We start from the raw sequence: 26,405 nt of genomic DNA, 5'->3' as shown, positions 1-26,405 counted from the left end.
ACAAAAATAAATATATAATAACCTTAGGATCTTAAACATTAAATAAGTAAATATTCTTAGCATTAAACAATAAAATAACAAATAGAAGCACTAGAATCATGATAAAACCATAAACATAGGACTAAACTAGAAAAACATCAACATCAGCAGCCAATCTCGAACAAAAAAAATAATACATCCAATAGAGGACTAAATTATAATAATATAAAATCGTGCATCTAATTCTTAAATCTTGCAAAATAAAAAAAACTAGGGACCAAATCACAAAACACACTGAACTAATAGGGACCTAAGGATCGATTAACCCTAAAAATTACTAAAACTTGAATCACCTTAAACATAAAAGACCAGAAGGGTGATTTAACCTAAAACTAGTGACCATAGTGTATGATAAACTAAAGGTCCAGGGACCTTATCGTGGTTTACCTGAAAAATTTTAAATATCAATACCCCATCCCTTTCCAGAACTCATTTATGCCCATGAATTTCTAAACTTCCCTTACTCTTTCTCTCCCTTTTGTCTTTCCTTCAACCCACGGTGGCTGCACCCCCACAAGCCAGAACCAAACCCTAGACGACCACCACATGCGGTGGTCCAGCAACCCTAACTCAAACCTGACCACCCTCTCACTCTTTCGACGACGGCGCTACCCCGACTAACCCCCAGCAGCAGCAAGGTAAAACTACTCCCCTAAATCGCTATTTTATTTTTTGAAATAGAATAGAAGCAAAAGTAAAAACAAAGATTAGAATACCTTCATGAATAAATGCTGAAAAAAACTGGTTGTAGTGCTTTGATATTTTTTTTCTATTTTTCGGTCTGAATAATCGAGCCAGGCCTTGCTCTTGTTACATGGTTTGGTTCTTATAACCAATTTACATAGGTTTAGAAAACAAATAAAAATAATCCTAGGTCTACTGTGGTGTTACTGTGTTGATGATGGTGTGATTTTAATGCCCCAGATTTTATGGGGTTTTGTTGAGCAGGCTTGGGAAAAAGTGGTAGTGGAGGCTGAAGGCATGATATACCTAGGTATAGTTAGGTTAGGGTTCTGTTGGGTTTGAATGGGGGTTATAAGATTTAGGGGTTATGAAAAATGGTGGTTACAGAGACCGACGTCCAACGTTACGCAAAGCACCGATGAGAGGACTAATCTATCTTAAGAAAATTATTCATACAAACCTTAACAAAACTTCCTTTTGTATTTATCTGATTCCGCTTATCCTCAATTTCATGCCAAAATACAAGTAGAAAATTCCATTTCTCTACTTCAATTCTTTATTTATTTTGCTTCGTTCAATTTATATAATAATAATTATTATTATTTTATGTCTCAGATTAATTATTTTTTTCTAACAAGCTTAAGATAAATTTCTTTTTTTTTTTTTAATTTGAAATAAGATTCTTTGAATTTAATCCTACTCGTGTACGAATGAAGTATCAAACAGGCACAAAACAAATATTGTTGGCTATTTGCAGATTTGAATGCAAACGGTGAGGCATTCTTTGCAAAACTAACATGTTGTTTGTTTCTTTGCTCTTGGTGATGTGATTTTTTTTTATTGCTCCCTATTTTTGATGATTGGATATGTCAATCATGGAAATTTGTATTCACCATGCTTTAACGTTGCTAATGATGGTTGTACCTTTTGGAGCATTATGAGTCTTTTCAATAATAAAGGAAATTTACAATTCATCGAAAATTGTTTGGAAACATAATTTCAGTAGAGGATACTTCTATGTGATTTAGTCTTACTTACAAACATTCAAATGAAGCTTACCATGAAAGGATGCACTTGTTGTCTAAGACAAGAATGTGGTTCCAAAGTGTTTGCTGCTTTGGAATTTGTAGAATTGACAAGTCATTCCAAATTGGTTAAAGACTTAATTTTATTCAAATTGTTTTCTTTTGTCTACAAGCCAAATCATTGGAACAAACATTAAGGTACGTAGAATATTATATTTTCTTTGGAAATGTTTAGTCTGCGTAGTATAATAATTTGCATGACGTCTTCTTTCTTGCTTGGACCTTCACAAACGTGATTTGGTTGTGGCAATTTGATTATCAACATGTCATTGGAAATTGCCAAATTGAGTGAAGAATAACGAAAGAGGCGTAATTATAATTATGAAAATTTTCTAATATTTGGTGTAAGTGGCAGCCTTCAATGTTTTGCATGCGCACACTGCACCTTAACCCACAAATTCTTGGTTAAGTTTGATTGTCAATGATGATAAGAAGGTTTGAGGTCCACCAACTTTTATTGATGTTGTTTTTTATAAATCTTCGGTGCAAGTGCAACCTTGGTCAAGAATCAAGGCATGTTGAATTCAAAACCTCATGTTTCAAGCGTGGTTAAGGCATGTTGGACGCAGTCTGATTATACGGTGATAAGGGGAAGCCAAGAAATTCAATGTGTGTTGGATCTTTCCAAGTTCAAAACATGTTGAACGTTGTAGGCTGCATGTCAAAGAAAATTCCAAAAGTAATTTGCAGGTTCAAAGCAATTTGCATTCTATGTAAATTAATTTATATACAATCCTTGGCAAAGAGATACGTTTTACCGTGATAAGGTACGACTACAAGAAAAGAAAAGGTTTTCTTTAACAATTGGTGATTCGACGAATCAATAAATTAATTGAAATTCTAATGTTGAATCAATAGACCACTGCACCACTGCATTATTTCTCTTTGCAAAACTAACATGTTAGTTGTTTGCTATTGGTGATGAGATTATATATATATACCTACGAAACCTTGTTGGATTATAAGGCTGCTTGTTGTATTTAATTTCTTCAAATTCAAGTTGTGCCTTATTTTTTCTTGTTGCGATGACCCAAAGATTAATGGTCAAAGTCTGATTGGCATCGATGAATATTAATGAATTTTGATCAAGAATTCAAGGAAAAATCATTTGGAAGTAACAACTCCGTTACATATTTTATTATGCTGTTTAATAGAATTGAAAGATAAAATAAATTGAGTATTTAATTTATTGTTAGAATTATTACAAAGTCTAGTTTCATGTTTTAAACGAAACATTGGACAATCCAACTGATTCACCTAAATTGTGATATGAAATGTTGTTTCCAGACTTCGAATAAATTCAACTTTATCGATGACCATGATTCACAATGAGAAGCATGTTAAATTCTATGGATAGAATTTCAAAACATTAAAACAATGAATGTTATATTTGACCATATTGAATATGATCACATATGTGCATGATGATCCTCCTATTATTAGAGAGGATGTGGTAAAAGTTATTATCACATTTAATGTTGTTAAAGTTTGGAAACATTTTGACTTTCTATGCTGGAAACATATATTGAATTGATTATTGGATACATTACATGAAGTGTATAGTATCCATAAGACAACTAAAGAATTATGCATTATAAAGAATTGAACATGAAATGATGAACATCAAAACTTGGGTTGTAACGGGACATGTGGGGGAGTTGTTATATAAGTTAACTACCTTTTAAATATGGTACCACACAAGAAAATGGAAAAGACTCCATATGAATTATGGAAAGGCAGAAAACCTTCCAAAAACTACTTGAAAGTGTAGGGATGTCTAGCAATTTGAAGAATACTCTTGAATTGCTAAAAGTATGTACCCAAAATATGCATATATTGTGATAACCAAGCAACAATTAGTAGAGCATACAATGCAATGTATAATAGTAAGTCAAGACACATGTGTCGTCGACATAATATCATCAGACAACTGATCTCAACTGGATTTATCTCCATTGGTTTCGCAAGATCAAAAGATAACATTTCAGATCTGTTAAGCAAATCGTTGAACTGAGATCAAGTTGATAAAACATCAAGAGAAATGGGACTAAAGCCTATGAATTTTTAAGGCTCTATGTGAAGGAAAATCCAACCTAGTTGACTGAAGATTCCAAGGTCTAGGTTCAATGGGACAACCTAATTGTATAAACCTTGTGAGGTCACTGTGGGGGTTCTTATCTCCTAGTCATTTCCTATGATGAAAATAGTGACTAAATTGTGGACAAAGTTAAGCAATTCTTTTAATGACCACTATATGTCTCGTTGAGCCGAACAACATAAGTTACCTATGTGAGAGTGAAGTGGAGTCGCTTCAAGGAGACTATTGGGGCATAGTTCTCTATGCTCTTGTAGAACCAGGAGATGTCCACGACTATATGGACATAACCATGAGAACTGAATCTTGCCAGGGAGATTGTAATACCCATTTCTCATATACGTTTTCCGTACACAAGTCACATGTGTCACATGACTTTTTAAAACATTTTTTTTATTTGTAACTCGTAAAATTTTGTTTCTAAATTAAAACAAAACATTTTATATATAATAATAATTAAAACATTTGCCAACTTTCCATAGTTAAAATAATCTTACTGTTATAACATATTACAGAAATTATAAGTCAAAATACAATTCCAAAGCATTTTCTTAAGTCCAAATACATGCCATCTAATTATCAAAAGTAGACATAAATGTCCTACAATTACTGATGAGGCAACCTTTGATTGATGATGTCCACTGTACTCCTTACTCCACTAGTCTTTGTTATTTCCTACATGTGAAATCAACACATGCTAAGTATTTACTTAGTGAGGCATAGTAATACAAAATGAATTGTACTTAAATATAAGCGTATCATAAATTATCGAAACACGAATGAAAATCGTATAAATCATATTAATACATAAGCTAGATTGGCGAACCAAGCTTCATTCACATAGCCTGATAAACTATATTTAGTATGCCCAGCATACCTATCAATCAATATTGTTCCAATGTAATCGTTTATTTGCCTAATTTATGTCAAATGAAATTGCAAGGTACATGCATTGCACCAAAGTGCCGAAATGCAAATTCACAAACTCATTATGAATTCCATGGATGCACACATAGTGCCAAAAGCACACATAATACTGATATGAAAATGCACCGTTATGCATTAAACAAAATCGAATGATGACTTTTATACATATGATTGTATATCGAAATTGTAAATCACAAACTCATTATGAATACCATGATTGCACATCTAGTGACAAAAGTACACAGTACTGATACGAAAATGCACCATTATGCATTAAACAAAATCAATCGATAACTTTTATACATGATTGTATATCGAAATGAACCTTTGACTCTCAATGCACATACAATGGGCTATTCAATCAACTTAGCATATTGCACAACATAAATGTTCATCTATTCATTTTAGAGCAGTTCATACTCTACAATTACTCTTGTATCAATTCCATAACTTTATCCTAGTATACCTCACTATTATGCTTTAAGGATGTCCGACTATTCGACAACTTTATCCTTGCCTTTTTGTTTACTAGACTCAGGGGCCTAATTACGATCTAAAAAAGTATCCATAATTACACATACATAAAGATATTAGTATACTATCTAATATTTACACAAAATAATAATACTTAAAAGTACTAATATTTTCAAATTCTAATAAAATTCATCCTAACTTAAAATTCCAGGATGAATAATATCGGTACCACTCCTATGGTATCGATACTACTATATTATGGTACCGATACTCCCTTCAGTATCGATACCATTTTTGCATTTTGGAATCCATTTCTCAATAATAGTATTGATACCTTCCTCTTGGTATCGATACCCCATTTCAGTACCGATACTACTTGCATAAGTATCGATACTGTTCATTGTGTTCATCAAATTTAACTCTATAGTATCGGTACTGTTCTTCCAGTACCGATACCGTTACCCAAATTTTACATATTTTACTTCAATTTCTTACCATATTTTCACCTAAATCTCTTACTTTTATCACAAATCATATCGTTAAACTTATCATTACTTAATCCAACTAACTTACATCCATAAATCTTCTCATAACATCAAAATCTCTAATGAACACTCAAAACTAAGAATCACACCAATTTTTCCAACTTGTTTTTAATCACTTCTAAGGCTTCTAATCTTTTATTTACCTCTTTGGAAAGTCAAATATACCATTAAACTTCAATATCAGACCAAATTTCATCAAATCATTTAAAAACAATTTTCTTAAATCTCAAATAAATCATTCATCATTTAGTTTTAATCCTTCTTAAACTTTCCTTAAGCCTCTATAACACTTAAGGTTTCAAAACCAACCCAAAAACGAAATGAAAACTAACTAGATAAAACCTTACATTTTTTATGGGGTATTGGGACGTGAGGAAGAAGAAGAAGAGAGACCAACAGAACATATCTTCGTAGTCTCCTATTCACTTTTATTAAATAACCCAATTAAATTAATATTAAATTCATTCAATCTAAATGACTAAATTGCCCCTTTATTCTTCCATTATTACTAATAAGTCTTAAACACAAATTCCTAAATAATCCCTTATAATTTTCAATTTACTCAATTTAACCCACCAAACTTTAAATCCTTTCACTATGTTCACTGACCCGATATTTGGGGTATTATAATTCCCCCTTAAGAAAATTTTTCCTCGAATTTTAAGACGTACCTGATGCGAAGAGGTGTGGAAATTACTTCCTTATGTCATCTTCTCTTTCCCAAGTAGCTTCATTGACTTTATGATTTTTCCAAAGTACTTCAACTAGAGGAATCTTCTTGTTACGCAATTCTTTGTTTCTTATGCTAAGATCTGCACTAGTTCTTCCTCGTAACTCAAATCTGGTCGGATCTCTATTTCATCTAGTGTGATGATATGCGATGGATCTGATCGGTACTTCCTGAGCATCGACACATGGAAAACATTGTGGATCATGTCCATATCGGGAGGCAAAGCTAACTGATAAGCTACTGGTCTAACCCTTTTCAGAATTTTATAAGGTCCAACAAATCTTGGAAACCGCAACACTTTCTTCCAAGGTGATACCTTCAAAAATACTTTATCCCCCATATGATATTCGATCTCTTTCCTTTTTAGATCAACATATGATTTTTTTGTCGATCGGAAGCTATCTTAAGATTATCCTGAATAACTTTCACTTTATCTTCCATTTCTTTCATTAAATCTGGGCAAACTAAATCTCGATCTTTAAGCTCAAACCAATTTAATGGCGTTTGACACTTCCTCCCATACAAGGCTTCATACGGAGCCATCTTAATACTCGATTGGTAACTATTATTATAAGAAAATTCCGCTAAAGGCAAATATCTTTCCCATGATCCTTTGAATTCAATCACGCATGCCCTTAGCATATCCTCCAATATTTGAATAGTTCGTTCTGACTGCCCATCTGTCTTTAGATGAAAAGCCATACTGAAATTCAATCGAGTACTCAATGCCTCGTGCAAGGACTTATAGAATCTCGAAGTAAACCTGGGATCTCGATCGGATACTATCGAAACTGGTACTCCATGCAACCGAACTATCTCTTTTACATATAACTACACATATTTATCCATCGAGTAATCTACCCGAATTGGATTAAAGTGAGTTGTCTTGGTCAATCTGTCCATAATTACCCATATTGAGTACTTTTTTACTGGGTGTCAAAGGTAGCCCGGAAACAAAATCCATTGTAACTCATTCCCACTTCCACTCAGGAATGGATGTCGGTTGTAGCAATCCGGAAGGAACTTGATGTTCAGCTTTTACTTGCTGACATGCCAGGCATCTTGCAACAAACTGTGATACATCTCTTTTCATGTTAGACCACCAATAACGACTCTTTACATCCTAATACATCTTATTCCTGCCTGGATGCATTGTCAAAGGACTATAATGTGCCTCGGAGAGAATATATATTTCTTCAGTTCTTCATTATCTGGAATGTAAAGTCTTCCACGATAATATAAACATCCATCAGTCCTCATTTCGAAGTCTTGGCCTCACATTTTTCTACTTGCACAATTCTTGCCAAGTATTTATCATCTTGTCCTTGTAGCTCTTTTATCCGATCTGTTGAAAACATTTTGATGTTTCGATATAACAAATAAAGTGTTAATGAATTTTAAGATTTTATATTCAATTTTAAATTATATATTGGATTCAATTATTCGAATATCAAAAATATTACTCCAAGTTTTCAAATGTCAATTTTACTCCTTAATTAAGTGTAAAATTGTGTTTTAATCTTAAAATATTTTGAAACAATTTTTACAAAGTATTTCGAACCTTAATCGAGCCAAAAATGAGTTTTAGGTATAGGTGTATCGATACACTCTTCGGATGTATTGATACCCCTGAATTTCGAATGAAATAATGGTATCGATACATAACCGAATGTACTGATACCCCTCATGTCATAATTGGCTCCGAGAAACATCGAATGCAATTAGTGTACCGATACCCCTAGGAGGTACCAATACACTTGGTCAAATAATGGTCGAAATATTTAAATTTTACACTGGGTGTAACGATACCCTTTGAAGGTGTACCGATACTCTTACGCTCCCAACAGATTTTTTTAAATGGAAAACATACAACAACGACTTTATTGACTTCACCAATGATCCCCAATGCTCAAAATCAATCCAAGGTGTATTTAAACAAGTTCTGAAGCCATTGATCAACAAGAATTAAGTGAGAATCAAAGAGAAAGCCTTAAACATCAAGTTTGAGAATTTTAATCCTATTTTCTATTCAATATTCATTTTTCTTTCAAGAACACCATTTGCGCTCAATTGTATTCATTTTTTAGTGTTCTTTCTTGTTCTATAATTGTGCAAACAATCTACATTATGAGGTTTTTCTGTAAAGTTTGCGATTTTGTAATTTTCTCTTTGGGAGAGAGTGTTCTCAAGAACTTGGGGTATAATTCTTGAGGGAGTTGTAAGGTTGCTCTTTGTCCTCAAAAGAAAGACAAATTAGTGAATTTGTGGAAAATCCTTAGTGTGGATAGCTAAGGTAGTGGACGTAGACTTTGGTTGAGAAAGTTGAACCACTCTAAATTGTTGTGCAAATATTTTCAATTTTCTGTCAAAGCTTCCACCGAAATTTTAATTTCCAATTCACCCCCTCTTGGCTATTTCGTCGATCGATTAAATCAACATGATCCAAGAACATCAACTATAACTTACGCTCAACGATCAAGGAGTCATCTTCCTTTAAAGACATACGTACATCCAAAGCCCGTAAAGTTGCTAAAGTCTTTCGGCTAAGTGTATCTGCTACTACATTAGCCTTCTCTCGATGATAATCAATGATCATATCATAATCTTTTAAAAGCTCAATCCATCTTCTCAGCCTCAACTTCAGTTCTTTTTTAATCAAGAAATACTTTAGACTTTTGTGATCTGTATAAATATGGCACCGCTCTCCGTACAGATAATGATGCCAAATCTTCAAACCAAACACGGCTGCTGCTAAGTCTAGGTCATGTGTTGGGTAATTTCTCTCATGAGTTTTTAGTTGTCTTGAGGTATAGGCCACAACTTTCCCCTCTTAGATAAGCACACATCCCAAACCGTTATGAGATGCATCACTAGAAACTACATAGTCTTTACCCGACTCAGGTTGTACAAGCACTGCTGCCTCGGTTATAATCTTATTTAGCATTTCAATACTTTCTTGACATTTCTCAAACCAAACAAAAGGCACATCTTTCTGTAATAACTTTGTTAGCAACAAAGCTAACATTGAAAAGTTCTTTATGAACCGCTTATAATAACCAGCAAGACCCAAGAAACTCCAAACTTTCAAAACATTCCTTGGGGGTTGCTAATCCACTGTAGCTTGAATCTTTTTGGGATATACTATTATACCTTCTGCGGAGATTACATGGCCAAGGAAAACAACCTCAGCCAACCAGAATTCACACTTGGATAATTTGGCATACAACTTCTTCTCTCGAAGAGTCTGAAGAACCACACGAAGATGAGCATCTTGCTCCTCTCTTTACTTTGAATATTCTAAAATATCATCGATAAATACCACCACAAAATGATCTAGGTAGGGTTAGAATACTCAGTTCTTCAAATCCATAAATGCTGCAGGAGCATTAGTCAATCCAAATGGCATCACCACAAATTCGTAATGTCCATACCGAGTCCGAAAAGTTGTCTTTGATATATCCTCCTCTTTAATCTTTAATTGGTGGTATCCTGACCGCATGTCTATCTTAGAGAACACTGCTGCGCCTTTCATTTGATCGAACAAATCATCAATCCTCGAAAGAGGATATTTATTCTTTATTGTTACTTTATTTAGCTGTTGGTAATCTATATTTAATCACATAGACCCGTAATTCTTTTTTCACAAAAAGCACAGGTGTTCCCCAAGGAGAAACACTGGGTTTGATAAATCCTCTGTTAAGCAGCTCTTGTAATTAGGCCTTTAATTCTCTTAGTTCCATTGGAGCCATTCGATACGGAGCCATAGAAACAGGTTCAGTATCCGGGTAAACATCAATATGAAATTCCACCTCACGGTCTGGAAGTAAGCCCAGTAATTCTTCCGAAAACTCCCTAACTGTTGGAATATCAACTAATCTCGCTTCTTAAATTCGAGTGTCTATTACGTTGGCCAGAAAAGTTGTACATCCTTTCGACATCATTTTCTTTGCAGTCATTGCTGATATCACATTAGATGGTGATTTCGTTTTTTCACCAATCACTACGATTTCTGAGCCTTCCTCATCTTTAAAAAATAATCGCTTCTTGTGACAATCCACCCATCCATGATGAGGAGACAACCAATCCATGCCTAAAATAACTTCAAATTTTTTGAAAGGCAATTCCATTAAGTTTTTCGGGAACACAATCACTTGAATCTTTATCGGGCATTTTCTACATACACGCATTACTCTTGTACTATGACCCATAGGGTTTACCGCTATCATCTCACTAAAAATTGGTTCTAAAGGAATTTCTTTAGCTCTAACCAACTTTGTACTAATATAAGAGTGTGTAGAACCAGGGTCAACCAAAACAAATATAGGCTCATCGAAAAGATGGAATGTTCCTGTTAAGATCTCAGGGTCATCTTGATTTTCACTAGTCTTAATATTACATATTCTGGCTACTCCACGAGTCTCTGGTTGCGGGATTATCTCATATTATCCTCTGAATCTACCTCTTCCTCTATTTCTATTCGAGGTTGCTACTGATCTCTCAGTTTAAACTAAATTAATCCCGGATTTCTTACAAAAATTTCGAGCATAATGACCTATTTCACCACAATGGAAACAAGCTCCACTAAGAAATCTACATACTCCACGATGAAATTTACCACAAGTCTGACATGGAGTATTTCTTTCTCCAGAAGCTCGACTCGAGCTAGCAGTAAAAGACTGTGACAACTTACTTTTCTGTGAAGCTACAACAGAACCATCTCTATTGTTGTATCATGAACTCGAACCTTGCCACTCTTAGCATGATGGGAAGTTGAAGAAGTTCCAACTCTTTTTCCTGTCTTCATACTTTGCTCTGCTGTTAGAGTCTCTTCTTGAGCTCTTTCAATAGCCTTAGCTCAATTTATAACTTCTTGTATATTAGGCAAGTTTAAAGCCAACATCATCTTTTCAACTTTGGCCTTAAACCCTTGATGAAAAAATCACGTCAAGCTTTGTCATTGGGAACTACCTCAGTAGAAAAATGACTCAGCTTGTTGTACTCAGTCTCGTACTCATGTATTGCTCGATCACCTTGTTTCATATTAAGAAACTTCAGCGGCATCACCCGCCTAAACTGCTCACCAATATACTTGTTCTTAAATTCCTCCTAGAAGAACTGCCAGACCACTTGCTCCGGTGGTGCATACATTGTAGCATTGGTCTACCACACTCGAGTTGATCCTCGAAGTAAAGATATAGTTGTGCCTAGCTTTGCAGAATCCAAACATTGAAGACTCTTCATCATCAACTTAATAGCATTTAACCATAAATCAGCGTCTATAGGACCTTCGTCCTCTTCTCCCCGGAACTCAGGAGCTCCCAAACTTTTCAGCTCTTTTGGGATCAACATCCGCGGTGATGGAGAAGCAGGGGGAGGCAGAGGAGGCTGGAATAGAGTCAAAATGGAATCGAGAGCTTGCATAAAAGCTCCGAACTCTTGCACGAGCATACCCTAATGTGCAGATGCACTAGCATTTTCGGATGGGATCAGATGCTCACTATTAGCTTCATAGTTCTCACTACTTGACCCTTCTCTATCCTCTTGATCAGTCGCTCTCCACGAATTCATAGATTCTGATATCTAATAAAACATACATAATAATAACACTCAAGTTAGTAAGGAGTGACATCAATCATCTAACTATATCATATCAGTAACCTTGACATCTTAGTTGCATGTAAACCCCTTTTTTTAAAAGTAAAATACACCCAATTTTAGTCGAGAATCGGCTATACCTGTAGCTCTGATACCAATAAATGTAACACCCATTTCTCATATACGTTTTAAAAAATTTACGTATTTGTAACCCGTAAAATTTTGTTTCTAAATTAAAACAAAACATTTCTATATAATAATAATAATTAAAATGTTTGTCAATTTTCCATAGTTAAAATAATCTTACTGTTATAACATATTACAAAAATTATAAGTCAAAATACAATTCCAGAGCATTTTCATAAGTCCAAATACATGCCATCTAATTATCAAAAGTAGACATAAATGTCATACAGTTACTGATGAGGCAACCTTTGATTAATTATGTCCATTACACTCCTTACTCCACTAGTCTTTGTTATTTCCTACATATGAAATCAACACATGCTAAGTATTTACTTAGTGAGGCATAGTAATACAAAATGAATTGTACTTAAATATAAGCATACATAAATGATCGAAATACGAATGAAAATCTTATAAATCATATTAATACATAAACTGGCTTGGTGAACCAAGCTTCATTCACATAGACTGATAAACTATATTTAGTATGCCCAGCATACCTATCAATCACTATTTTTCCAATGTAATCCTTTATTTGCCCAATGTATGTCAAATGAGAATGCAAGGTACATGCATTGCACCGAAGTGCCGAAATGGAAATTCACAAACTCATTATGAATTCCATGGATGCACACATAGTGTCAAAAGTACATATATTATTGATAAAAAAATGCACCGTTATGCATTAAACAAATCGCTCGATAACTTTTATACATGATTGCATATCGAAATGGTAATTCAGAAACTCATTGTGAATACGATGATTACACATCTAGTGCCAAAAGTACACACAATACTGATACAAAAATACATCGTTATGCATTAAACAAAATCGATCGATAACTTTTATACATGATTGTATATCGAAATGCACCTTTGACTCTCAATGCACATACAATGGGCTATTCAATCAACTTAGTAGATTACACAACATAAATGTTCATCTATTCATTTTAGAGCAGTTCATACTCTACAATTACTCTTGTATCAATTGCATAAACATTATGAAAACATATTGAAATACTGTAAAACATACTTTAAATTAAACATTCGAGGTTGACTCATCACAAGTCATCCTCATCTCATATAAGTACAATTAATGCAGTACCTGGTATGCCTCACTATTATGCTTTAAGGATGTACGACTATTCGAGAACTTTATCCTTGTCTTTTTGCTTGCTGGACTCAGGAGCCTGATTACGGTCTACACAAGCATCCATAATTACACATACATAAAAATATTAGTATTCTATCTAACATCCATACAAAATAATAATACTTAAAAGTACTATTATTTTCAAATTCTAATAAAATTCATCCTAACTTAAAATTCCAGGCTGAATAGTATCGGTACCCCTCTTATGGTATCGATACTTCTATACTATGGTGCCGATACTCCCTTCAGTATCAATACAATTTTTGCATTCTGGAATCCATTTCTCAATAATAGTATCGATATATTCGTCTTGGTATAGATACCCCACTTCAGTATCGATACTACTTGCATAAGTATCGATAATGTTCATCGGGTTCATCAAATTTAACTCTATAGTATCGATACTGTTTTTCCAGTATTGATACCCTTACCCAGATTTTACATGTTTTACTTCAAATTTTACCATATTTTTGCCTAAATCTATTACTTTTATCACCAATCATTCCATTTAACTTATCATTACTTAATCCAACTAACTTACATCCATAAATCTTTTCAGAACATCTAAAATCTCCAATGAACACTCAAAACTAAGAATCACACCAATTTTCCAACTTGTTTTTAGTTACTTCTAAAGCTTCCAATCTCTTATTTACCTCTTTGGAAAGTCAAATATACCTTTAAACTTCAATATCAGACCAAATTTCATCAAATAATTTAAAAACTCATCTTCTTAAATCTCAAATAAATCTTTCATATTTTAGTTTTAATCTTCCTTAAACTTTCCTTAAGCCTCTATAACACTTAAGATTTCAAAACCAACCCAAAAACGAAAGGAAAAACTAACTAGATAAAACCTTACCTTTGCTTTAGGGGCACGGGACATGATGAAGAAGAAGATGAGAGACCAACAGAACTTATCTTAATAATCTCATATTCACTTTTATTAAATAACCCAATTAAATGAATATTAAATTCATTTCATCTAAATTTTATATCCTTTCATTATGGTCACTGACCTGATATTTGGGGTATTACAGAGATATTTGTGTGAGGTATGTCATCGATTACATAAACAACATGACAGTTCAAGGACATCACGTCTACTGGACAATCAGTAAGGTAAACATATTTTAATAAGGGAATGTTCAAAGGGGGACGCCTACCTATCCTATGCAAATATCGAACATAGAATCTATAACGTGTCAGTGTTTGAAATCATCAATTTCATTCATGTGGAAGATTGTTGGAAAAATAATAAATAATTGAATCAAATTGATGTCATTTATATAAATCATGTCACTTGGTGAATGGGCTTAATTATAATAAGTCATGTCATTTGATGAATAGACTTATTTTTTAGTTTAAAGTCGCATCTATTCAATTAGACTTATTCAACTAATGTCTTCACTAAAAGGTCTTAATTATTCGTCAAAAGGTCTTAACCTTTCAATCATTTCTCTCCTCTATATATAGGATAGTTAAGGCACAAATCTTAGACACAAGTTACAACATGTAAGTTTAGAACTTTGAAATAAGAAAGTACTTAGAAAATTCCTTCCAAATTCGTTAATTCCAGTGATAGAAAAAGGCAACATTGTGTTCGAATGTACACTACAGTTGTGCTTACTGTTGTGATCGTTTGTTGTATCCTGGGAGACCGGTGTCCAACGTTACTCAAAGAACCAAGGAGTGGGCGAATCTGTCTTAAGGAAACTGTTCATACATGCCTCAACAAAGCCTCATTTTCTATTTATTTGATTCCTCTTATCCTCGATTTCATGCCAAAATACAAGTAAAAAATTCCATTTCTCTACTTCAATTCTTTATTTATTTTGCTTCGTTTGATTTATATAATAATATTTATTTATTATTATTAGTATTATGTGTTAGATTAACAATTGTTTTTAATAGTTCTTTGAACCCATATGTTGAAGTCAGAGTTCAATTGCTCTTGGTGGGATAAGAAGCCATTTTATTTATACCACAAAGGCCTTGAGGTTTTCCAGTGTCCCTCTTCATCCTTATGTACCATTTTTCTCCCAATGTTTGCCCCCACGAATTCTTTGGAATTACATAATTTGAACCCTTTGATGTTCCATACCTAACTTGGTTCCATACTTCCCATCGAATACTCCCTGTAAACCCAATTTAAATAAAAGAAACTATTTTTTTTCTACCAGAGTTTGAGTAGTTGTGTCTATGCATGTACATTGTCAATATATTAAGAAAACCTTTAAACATATACTACCTTATAACCATGTTATACTATTATAAAAAAGAGCTTATCCCACTATAGAATTGGAAATCTCTATCAGAAGCCTCAATGGCAACACTGACTGGTTGATGAGCCAGTGCTTTCAAAAGACTTTCTCATCATTTTCTGGCATGTCACAGTAACCACTAATGGTCGCCACCTCTATTTCCTCCTGAATATAAAACAATCAAGAGAAATGATTAATCAACCAACCCTTTCTTGTAAAAGAAGTTACTCAACTTTCCATGAAAATGACCTTTTCTTCATAGGTGCCTTGTTCCATAAGTTAGGGGTAGTCTTCACCTTTACAAAGCCCACCATTGGTGACAATGAACTCGAATACGTAATCCATCATACCTCTATTGCATCCATTGTCGAAACTTGTATCACAATCAATCAGCTCTTGTTCGGACAAGGAAGTTAAGTTCCCGGTTATGATATTGTTTATGCCCTCGACAGCCGCCACAACTGAAAAAGCCCAAAAACTACTTCCATTCATGTATTGTTTTAACCATCACTGTCATGAAAAGTGCAATTACCAACATCTGATTTAACAAATTACCACAATTACGTTGATTCTTAACTTGTGTTACAGCTCTTTTATTTTTCCAGTCCACAGAATTGGGCAAATCAATAACATCTCTGTAAGTTAACTCCCTAGGTGATTCCTTGGTTTTGAAAACACTGGTTTGAGTCCTAAATACTTGTTCTTAAACTCATCATGAGTCAAATCAACAAACTCGTTCAACCCGAGCCAGTAGCTGCTGAGTTCCTTGTTCTTCTTGTGTTACGGAAGATGGCTATCGGATAGAGCAAAATCACAACTGATAATTTGAGAAAATAAAAAATGAAGATAAAAGAGACATAAAATTTACGTGGAAAACCCCTAAATAATATAGGGTAAAAACCATGGGAACGATAGAAGAATTTCACTATGAGAAAATATGAATTACAACTTCTATCGATCTACCAAGGAGAAACAATGATAATTCTCTCTTGATAAAAAGTAGAAAACAACTCTCAAGAAACTCTCTAAATTCTCTAGTGTTGGGAGAAAGCTAGAATAATTTGGGATGATTTTGAAGCTAAATGGGTTAGGGTATTTATAGCTGAAGCTTAAGGGCTAATCTTGAAAATAACGTAAATTACAATGACTAAATGTGAGATTGTACCATTTCCAAAATTCAACTAAAATTTTGGTGCATTAATTATAGGCACTTTCGGTGCCTATATTACTGACTTTTCAATAATCTCCCACTCGAAGATTTGATTGGAACAATCATATATTCACATCATTCTTTCTACCTTGTACCATCATGTTGCTTACATCTCTGACAGGCCACAAGAGGATCGAAACCAAGTAAATGTATCAGCATTTACTGCCTTTGTCATGAAATCTGCTATGTTGTTTTTGGTATGGATCTTCTGCATATCTACCATCCTTTCTTCCACCTTTTCACGAATGAAATGGTACTGAACTCGTATGTGCTTTGTCCTTGAATCAAATGTTGGATTCCTTGCTAGATGCAAGGCACTTTGACTGTCATAAAATAGAGAGAAATACTCTTGATTGTGCCCAAGCTCCTCCAATAGCATATTCAACCAAATTGCTTCTTTACTGGCTTGTGTAGTTGCTACATATTATGCCTCTGTCGTGGATGTAGCCATAACTGACTGCAATTTTGAAACCCAACTTACAGCTCCACCAGCAACTTTTAACACATATCATGTAGTAGATTTTCTTTTATCCAAATCCCCTACATAGTAATAATAGACATACCCATTGATAAGTAAGTTTGATCATCTATAACATAATGCAACATTTGAGGTCCCTTTGATGTATCTCACGATCCTCTTTACTGTATTCCAATGCTCTTTGCCTGGATTTTCCATGTACCGACTAACTACTCTCACTGCTTGTGCAATATCTGATCTTGTGCATATCATAGCGAACATTAAACTTCCCACTGTCGATGCATACGGTACTCGAGACATCTCCATCCTCTCTTTTTCACTGCTAGGACTCATACTGGAGGATAATTTGAAGTTAATAGGGAGAGGGGTAGAAATTGGCTTACAATCTTGCATGCTAAATAGAGACAAGATCTTTTTCAAGTAATTCTTTTGTGAAAGCCAAATCTTCATATTACTTCTGTCTTGGTGAATTTGTATCCCTAGAATCTTGTTTGTTGATCCCAAGTCCTTCATCTCAAATTCCCTAGTTAGTTGTTCCTTCAATTCTTCAATATGATCTTTGTACATGTCATCCACATACAACAGCAATATAACAAAATTGTTATCATCGGACTTTTTGAAATAAGCACAAGGGTCTGCATTAAGTTTATTATATCCAAGGAATATAATGAAGGAATCAAATCTCTTATACCAATACCTCGGCGCCTACTTTAGATCGTACAGAGATTTGTTCAACCTGCAAACCAAATTCTTCTTTTTTTTTCTTCAAAACTTTCAGGCTGGAGCATGTAAATCTATTCTTCAAGATTTCCAAGTTATTTTAACATCTAGCTACTCTATATGTAAATTCAATGTAGGACATATTACCAAGACTACTCGAACTGTTGTAAATTCAAGTTATTTCGACGAGTTGTTAGAGCTTCAGAACTCTCTAGTTCTTGTTCATCATGTGCTCGTTCTGCTTCAGAAGAATCTCCTTGTTCAAGCTCCTTTTCTACATGTATATGTGTAGTCTCTGACTTTTCAGCGTTATCATTGTCTTCTTTTCTTTGTAGTTTATCTTTTACAAAGATAACATCCCTGCTAATAATCACTTTGCGGGCAGTGGGATCCCCATAAGTGATACCCCTTTACACCATCAGCATACCCCAAGAATTTTCATTTACTGGATTTTGGATCCAACTTTGAAATTTCTTGGGGGTTATACATTACGTACACTATACATCCAAATACATGGAGGTTTGAATAATCAGCTGGTTTACCAGTCAACATCTCCATTGGTGTCTTCAACATCTCCAATTATTGAGGAAGACGGCTTCGGATAGAGCAAAATCGCTACTGATAATTTGAGAAAAAAAATGAAGATAAAAGAGACAAAATTTACGTGGAAAACCCCTAAATAATATAGGGTAAAAACCATGGGCAACGGTAGAAGAATTTCACTATGAGAAAATAAGAATTACAACTTTTTTCGATCTACCAAGGAGAAAACAATGATAATTCTCTCTTGATAAAAAAGAGAAAACAACTCTCAAGAAACTCTCTAAATTCTCTAGTATTGGGAGAAAGCTAGAATAATTTGGGATGATTTTGAAGCTAAATGGGTTAGAGTATTTATACTTGAAGCTTAAGGACTAATCTTGAAAATACCCTAAAATACAATGACTAAATGTGAGATTGTACCATTTCCAAAATTCAACTAAAATTTCGGTGCATTAAATATAGGCACTTTCGGTGCCTATATTGCTGAATTTTCAACATCTTGTTGATGTGCTTCAAGTTATCAGTAAAAACCTAGAACCACAACAGCTTGTCTTCAATGGATTCATAAAATTTGGAATGCTTAGATACCCACGAATCAAAGAGCTCAACAAGTTTATCACTGGAACTCAAATGCTCTGGTGAATACCCCACAATGGAGAAATCATGAGCCACAGATGAAACTAGCAAACTTGATGCGGTGAACGTTAGAATGGAGAGTTTGGAAAGGAAAGAGAAAGCCATATAATTTTTTTTGGTTTCTAACACGGAATGAATAGTGAGTCAATTTTTTAGGGTGGGATTGTTTTATTGATTTATAGATTTTGATTGGTTTCTTTGAAGTGCATAATTGGAGAAATTTGCTTCTAGAAGACTGAGCCTTTTATTTCAAGTATTGCTTTATCTATCTAGGGTAAACTACATATTTAGTCAATCATCTATTTATGCAATTTTATTTTGATCACTAAATATTTTTTTATATGATATTATCTTTTAGTTAAATTTTGGTCACTGACATTAAAAATTAGCGGTAATATTGATGTATCACCATAAGGTAGTATCATGTTATCATTAAAAAATATTATGCAACAGTTTTGTTTATTTTTTAATAGTGAATGATCAAAATAGAATCAAAATGTAACGTTACATATGATTTTTAAAAATAATTTTTTATTAAATTTAAAAATAATAATTAAATAAACAAAATAGAAACATGAAAATAGATAAATGACTAAGTACATAATTTAATCTAAATTTTATTTATATATTTATTAAATATAGTTGTTTTTACAAGTACATATAGAATATTATCTTGTCTCGAGGAGTTCGGATTTGTAATCGGTTTCTCCAAAAGGTGTTCTGTTAATCATGAAACGGTCGAAAATCATTCGACTTCCTTTGTCGCCGACCTTGCTCCGCCATTGGGTCGTCGTAAGTTTTTGGTATGTTGCTCGTCATTGTCTCACCGTTCGGATTTTTGGAAAAAGACTCCAAACGTCGATATTGGTCTCCGATCAGAATGGGTAGTCTCCTTGTTTTCTCTTCATTTTCTGCTTTGTTTCTTTTCTCCCTTCACTTTTTTCTTTTTGCAGGTCACTTGTTTCACTCATTAAAAATACACGCACGTAAAACTAAAGTGGAAGTAAATAAAAAAATATTTTATTTCATTTGATTTTCCAAATACAAGTGGTTGCCTTCAAAATAGAAATCAAGAATGTTATTAATGGTTTGTGTAAATCAAACCAAAATTGAAGTTATATATATAATTATACTAAACTAAATGAATACTTTTTAGAGCAATGATTGAGCTTCTTATTAGCACTTCGAAATTTTATAAAATATTTATTCAAAAGACTTATCTTTAAATTAAATGTTGTAAAGAAATATGTGATGTAATGATAAGAAAAAATAATCCTCTTCTCATTATAAAATAAAAAAAAATGTCGTCAAGAAGTATTGTTGCGTGGATATCAGACTAACAAAGACAAATTCAAGTGATAACTGACTTGCGCCTTCCTAATGACTACTTTACGAGAGCGACTTGATTATTTTTAGGATAAATTATTTGAATTATCTCTTGATTATAGAGTGTTATTTTGTTGAGTATTTTGACTATTAAAAGATATACAATAATTCCTTAAGACGATATTTTATTAAGTCTCCTAACTATTCAAAGTTATAAAATAATCACATGACTATTCATATGTTTCAAATCCATCATTTTCCATTAAAAATTGATGGACATCTGACTTGGATATTAACATGTTAAATTGGATATGATAAAATTATATTTTAATGATATCATTAGTACTATCATCGCTTTCAAGTACTAGCTCGGCGTCAAAATATAAACGGAGAGTCGATCCACAAAATTAGTTCAAACAATTTTAGGATCATATTTCATCATGTCTCGGTCAACAGGTTAACATCCAGCTCAGACAGTTGTCAATTATTTAATGAGAAAGGACAAGTTTAGAACATATGAACAGTATAATGATCATTTTATAACTTTTAATAGTAGAAAGACTCAACAAAATATCGTTCTAAAATTGAGGGACCATTTTCTAACTTTTAATAGTTTAAGTACTCAACAAAATTACACTATATACTCAGGAGATCATTTATATATTTAACCCTATTTTTTGTGGTCTCCGAAATCCTTATAGTTGTAGCTTTTAAGTCTTACTTTGTTTCACCTAATCAAAACAAATTATAACGGTAAATATGTTTGGTAAACTACAGTCATGGTCATTAAAGTTTGGGTATATTTTTTATTTTTATCATTAAAGTTTCGAAAGTTATATTTTAGACACTAAATTTATCGATAAATAACAAAATGGTCCCTTGTACATTAACTTGTTGGGTTTTCCGGTAGAAAGTTCTGACCTCAGTGGAATAAAATGCAACGGAAAATTAAAATTTTTCTTTCCAAAACCCATCGAGGACCACTTGCATTTCATATAAATCGAAAGAAGGGTAAATGAAAATTACCTTGATTTGTTAAAGATTTTATTGGATACAAATTTCACCTAATCCAAGTGACTGCCCGAATGAGGATTGTGGGCTTGGTGCGTGTTTCTGCCTCAACCAACTCCAATATCAACACTAAATATTTTTTTAAAAGGACTTGACCAACCTTTTGGCGATATCAATTTAACCTACGCCTAAGCAAGCCTTCAACCAAATTTATAATGTGACTAAAATCGATTGTTTACAGATATTCAATAATTAAGAATACACATATTGTATTATACTCTATAAATTTGAATTTTGATATTCATCTAAAATTATAACATCTCTATTTAATAAAAAAAATCATTCATCTACATCGAGTATTGTGTTTTGTGAAAATCAAACTTGTTTTTTTAAGGGTTTACGGAGGTAGAGCGCTTCCGATCTATCTCATTATCAGTCATCTGTTTAATCTCCTCGGAAAATTCCAGTAGTACATATAGACACTTTGGGACAGTGCCCAAGCACATTTCGCAATCCCATCTGCGTTACGTTTTATACTCTTGAAAGTCAAAACTTTATTTTTCATACGCTTGTGTTAAACACATTGGAATTATTATAAATAATCAAATTAATTGACATAAATTTTTTTGCTGAAGCTTCGGTTAATTAATGTTCATTAAAACGCTTTTTTTAATATAGTACTCCATTTAAAGATGAACTTTCATAATTATTAATTGACTTAATCAACTTAATATAAATATTGTCGTAACCGGTTTTCGCCCGGGCACGAAATTTTTACTTGGCAGGAAAAGTGATGTGTGAATAAATGGTTTTTTTAAAATGTTTTGGGAGTCGCTATCGGCCTTTTGGATCAGGTAGGTCGAATACCTAAAAATTTTCTTTTAAAATAGTTTTTAAGAAAACATCAGTTAAAAGATAAACTGGTCTGCGTTTTAACCAAAAATTTGTTCTTTTTAATAATAAAAAGGGATTCGTGATCGATTACGTTTGGGGAAGGATTAGCACCCCACAACGCCCAAAATTGGTACTTATTAATTATAAATTGTTTCTATTATTAGAAATTTAAATATTCAAAGATGTATTTAATTTATAATCCTGATATTTCAAAATAATTTTATTTTTATAAATAAGATATTTATTTATTTAGAAATACCAGAAAAAGACTTTTAGGTGCTTTAAGACAGCTCTTTTCTTAGTATTAAAAAATTAATAAAACATTTATCTAAAAATAAAAAATAGATTAATATATATAATTTATAAAAGTAAAATATTTATTTATTTAAAAATATCAAAAAATGGACATCCAGTTGCTTTAAGACTGTCCTTTCTTAATATTGAAAAATAAATATATTAAAATATTATTTTTTTAAAGTAATTTATAAAATTAAATTTACAAATAGGATTTTAATAAAAAACAAATAAAATAAATAAATAAATGAATATGACTAAATAATAATAATAACAATAATGATTAAAGTAATAATTTAAACATATTGAAATTGAAATGATAATAATATAAATTAAATTGCAATTAAACATATAAATAAATAAAACAATAACAAAAAAAGAAAACTAAAATTATAGGATTAAAATATAAGATATATAAATTAATAGACAAAATGAAAATTATATAAAAAACAGTGACAAATATATAAAATATGAAACCTAAAGATTCTAATTTGAATTATAAAAAAAGATATGTACTAACAGTGTAATTTAGCCTCAATATTAATTATCCAGGTTAAAATAAATTTTATTAAAATTACCATGGACTAAATAAAGTATTTACCATAAATATGTAAGTATAATAATAGTGACTAAATTATAAATTTAATAGAACTATAAAGCCGAATTGAAATAATTAGAAGTTGATTTTAGTGACTGAAATAGAAAGTTACAAAACTAGGATGGCTACACGCGTGATTCTTCCCAGATGGAAATTACATAAAAGTCCCTCCCCAAAACGACGTAGTTTTGAGGAGGGTATAAATAGACCTTAAATAGCCTAAATAACCGGTCCGGCTGGTTACCGCCGGTTACTATTTCGACCACCGTCGATCACTATTCCGACCACTGGTCACTATTCACGGTGGTCAAAAAATATAAAAATACCCCCAAATCATAGATCCAAACACCCTAAAGCCGAATCCGACCTCCGTTTTTCCTAAAAACTCCTAGAATTTTCTAGATCTAAATTTATACCTTCGATATTTTGGTTTTCTGATGACCGTGATAAGCTCTCTCATTCCTTTTCCTTTCGATTTTTTTACTGCTGTTGGTAGATTGGTTCTCTTGCTTCTTTCCTTTTTTTTCTTCTTTTTCTTTGCATGTAAATCGAGTGCCTTTATAGGGCTTGTTGAGGTTCTTCTCGATGGATCTATCATATGAGGGTCCTTGGTGAGTCACCAGATTGCGATGTGTGCGGCTCTCCTTGAGTCTTCTAGAGTCTTTGGTGACGTGGATGTCATGGCAGTGGCTGGTTGGGGAACATAACGATGGAGTGGTTAAATGGAGGCGGCGGAGCAGTTGGAAAGGTGAGGCGGCGCCGAAATTATCACCCTAGGGTTGGTGAACCCTAGGGTTTCTACCAGATCCATTTTGGGCCGTTAGGGATGAAACCCTAGCTGTATCTAGATCGAGTCTGTTGGGCTTCCTTTGTAATTTGGCCTCCGGGTTATTGTATTTGGCCTGATTTGTAATAAAATTATTTATTAAATAATAATATTAAAATAATAATAATAATAATATGAGATAAAAACTTAGTGTTTACAACTGTCCCTCTTTGCTCATTCTTGTGTTGACAATAATAGAGCAAAGACGAAAAAACAATAAGTTTTTGTCCAGTTGACTTTTCTTGATTAAGATGGAAATGTTGAATAAATTTTTTTTTATTATGAACTTCTTCTTCTTTGGGACTAGTTCATCTCATTATGAACTCTTCCACTAGGGATGACAATTTATCTCCTTCTGTGATGTAATCTATTAAAAAGTTGAACAAATTCTTCTCATTATGAACTTCTTCTTCTTTTTCAAATGAGTTCTTCTCATTATGAACTCCTTCTGGAAATGCTGATCTCTGAAAGAGGGGTTGTTAGTTCGACTTCATATGTGTAACCCCCTAGACCCGGCCTATGCGTTTCGACTAAGTCTAGTGGATCACATTATGATTCTTAAAGACATTTTCTGAAACTGTTATTCAATCAATGTAAAATCACATTATAAATGTCATGAAATAAATTATACCATCAAAACCCAACTTGTAAATATAATACCAATAAGTAATAAATTAATTTAAAACAGGTCTTCAAAATCAAAATCACAATAAACCGAACAGTAATAGCAAAAGTGCCATCATCCTAAAATACGATACTTTAAAATAAGGTCCATGTCACCAAAATAAAGTCAACTAGCAAGATAAAACATTACAATCAGATATACGTCAAGAGATATGTTGATCCTCCAAGTGCTCGAACCGATGTATCTAACCAACAGTATCTGAAAGGGGGAAAAACATTTTCGAAAGGTGAGCTAGGCTCAGTGTGTCCCAATATTACCTTAAAATCACAATAGGTACATTAAACAAATCATAGCCCAGTAAATCTCATAAATTCATAAAAGAGTTTAACTTTTGAAAATCATAGTTTAAACTCTTTTCTTGTACACCATCAGTAATTTCCCAAACTATTTTCCATATAGCTTACTCTAAGCACACAACAAAAAGAAAGCCAACCTAAGGATAAGCTTTATAGCTTGTATCCTTAAGCCCGTAAGTCCAAGTCCATATAGCTTACCCTAAGCACACAGCAAGGGAAGCCCACCTAATGTATCTTGGGGCCCCAAGAGTCATATTAGGCCCATTCTATTTATTAGCTTGATCAGAGCTATACTATTGTAATTCAATCCAAAAGTTCAATTGCACCGTGACACAAATTCCATAAATCATCACATTAAATTGGTGCATCAATAAAACAGTAACCAAAGAACTCAGTGTACCTCATATTAAAACCAATAAAATAGTTCAGTAATAATTAGGGAACACACCTCGATAATAGGTTCAAATAGCAGATCTATTGATTGCTGGTTTCACCACGCTCTGCTACAGTTTTCGAACCTAATTTATAATAACACTATATTACTAATGGGTAACATAAACAAATCTTTAAAATCATAAAATTTACGGGTCTTAAGGGTGAATACTGGCATACGTGGTTTAATTGATCTAGAAGAGCTGGGTCGAGCTGTCGAACGATCCGGAGAGTCTCTTGTACCTTCAAACAATAATAATTTATCAGCCCTAAAATCCTACTTAATTGTTCAAAGCTAAAATTCTTAAGTATATAAGTATTTGCAGGGTTTGACTATCAATTTGGAGGATTTTGATTCTGAATTTGGTCAAACGGATTGCGGAATCGGAATCAGGACGTCGAAAAACATAAAGTATGACTTTTCGAAAATTTAAATTCTTGGTCAAAGTCAAAGTCAACCACTTTGACCGTCGATTTAGAGGCCTTTGGGTTCGAATTTGGTGAAACGAACTTCGGAAACGGATTTGGGACATCGAAAACTATCAGAATAGGTATACTTGAAAATTATTTACGGTCGTTTAAGGGTCGGTCAAAGCCATTTAAGGTTTTGGTCAAAGAAAGTCAACGGTCAACGGTCAATGGTCGGGTCGGGTCGGGTCAACGGTCGGGTCGGGTC

The 26,405-nt window shown here is 33.1% G+C and overlaps 1 pseudogene; it reads right to left on the bottom strand.

Annotated features, from left to right (window-relative positions):
• Nucleotides 1-15,450: 15,450 nt before the first annotated feature.
• LOC120187568 lies at nucleotides 15,451-19,472 on the bottom strand (annotated as a pseudogene).
• Between the last annotated feature and the right edge of the window lie 6,933 nt (nucleotides 19,473-26,405).

This window comes from Hibiscus syriacus, unplaced genomic scaffold, assembly GCF_006381635.1.
Source record: "Hibiscus syriacus cultivar Baekdansim isolate YM2019G1 unplaced genomic scaffold, ASM638163v2 tig00113725_pilon, whole genome shotgun sequence".
Lineage (NCBI taxonomy): Eukaryota > Viridiplantae > Streptophyta > Magnoliopsida > Malvales > Malvaceae > Hibiscus > Hibiscus syriacus.
The sequence above is the reverse complement of the archived record's forward strand: the minus strand, read 5'-3'. Positions and strand labels throughout refer to the sequence as shown.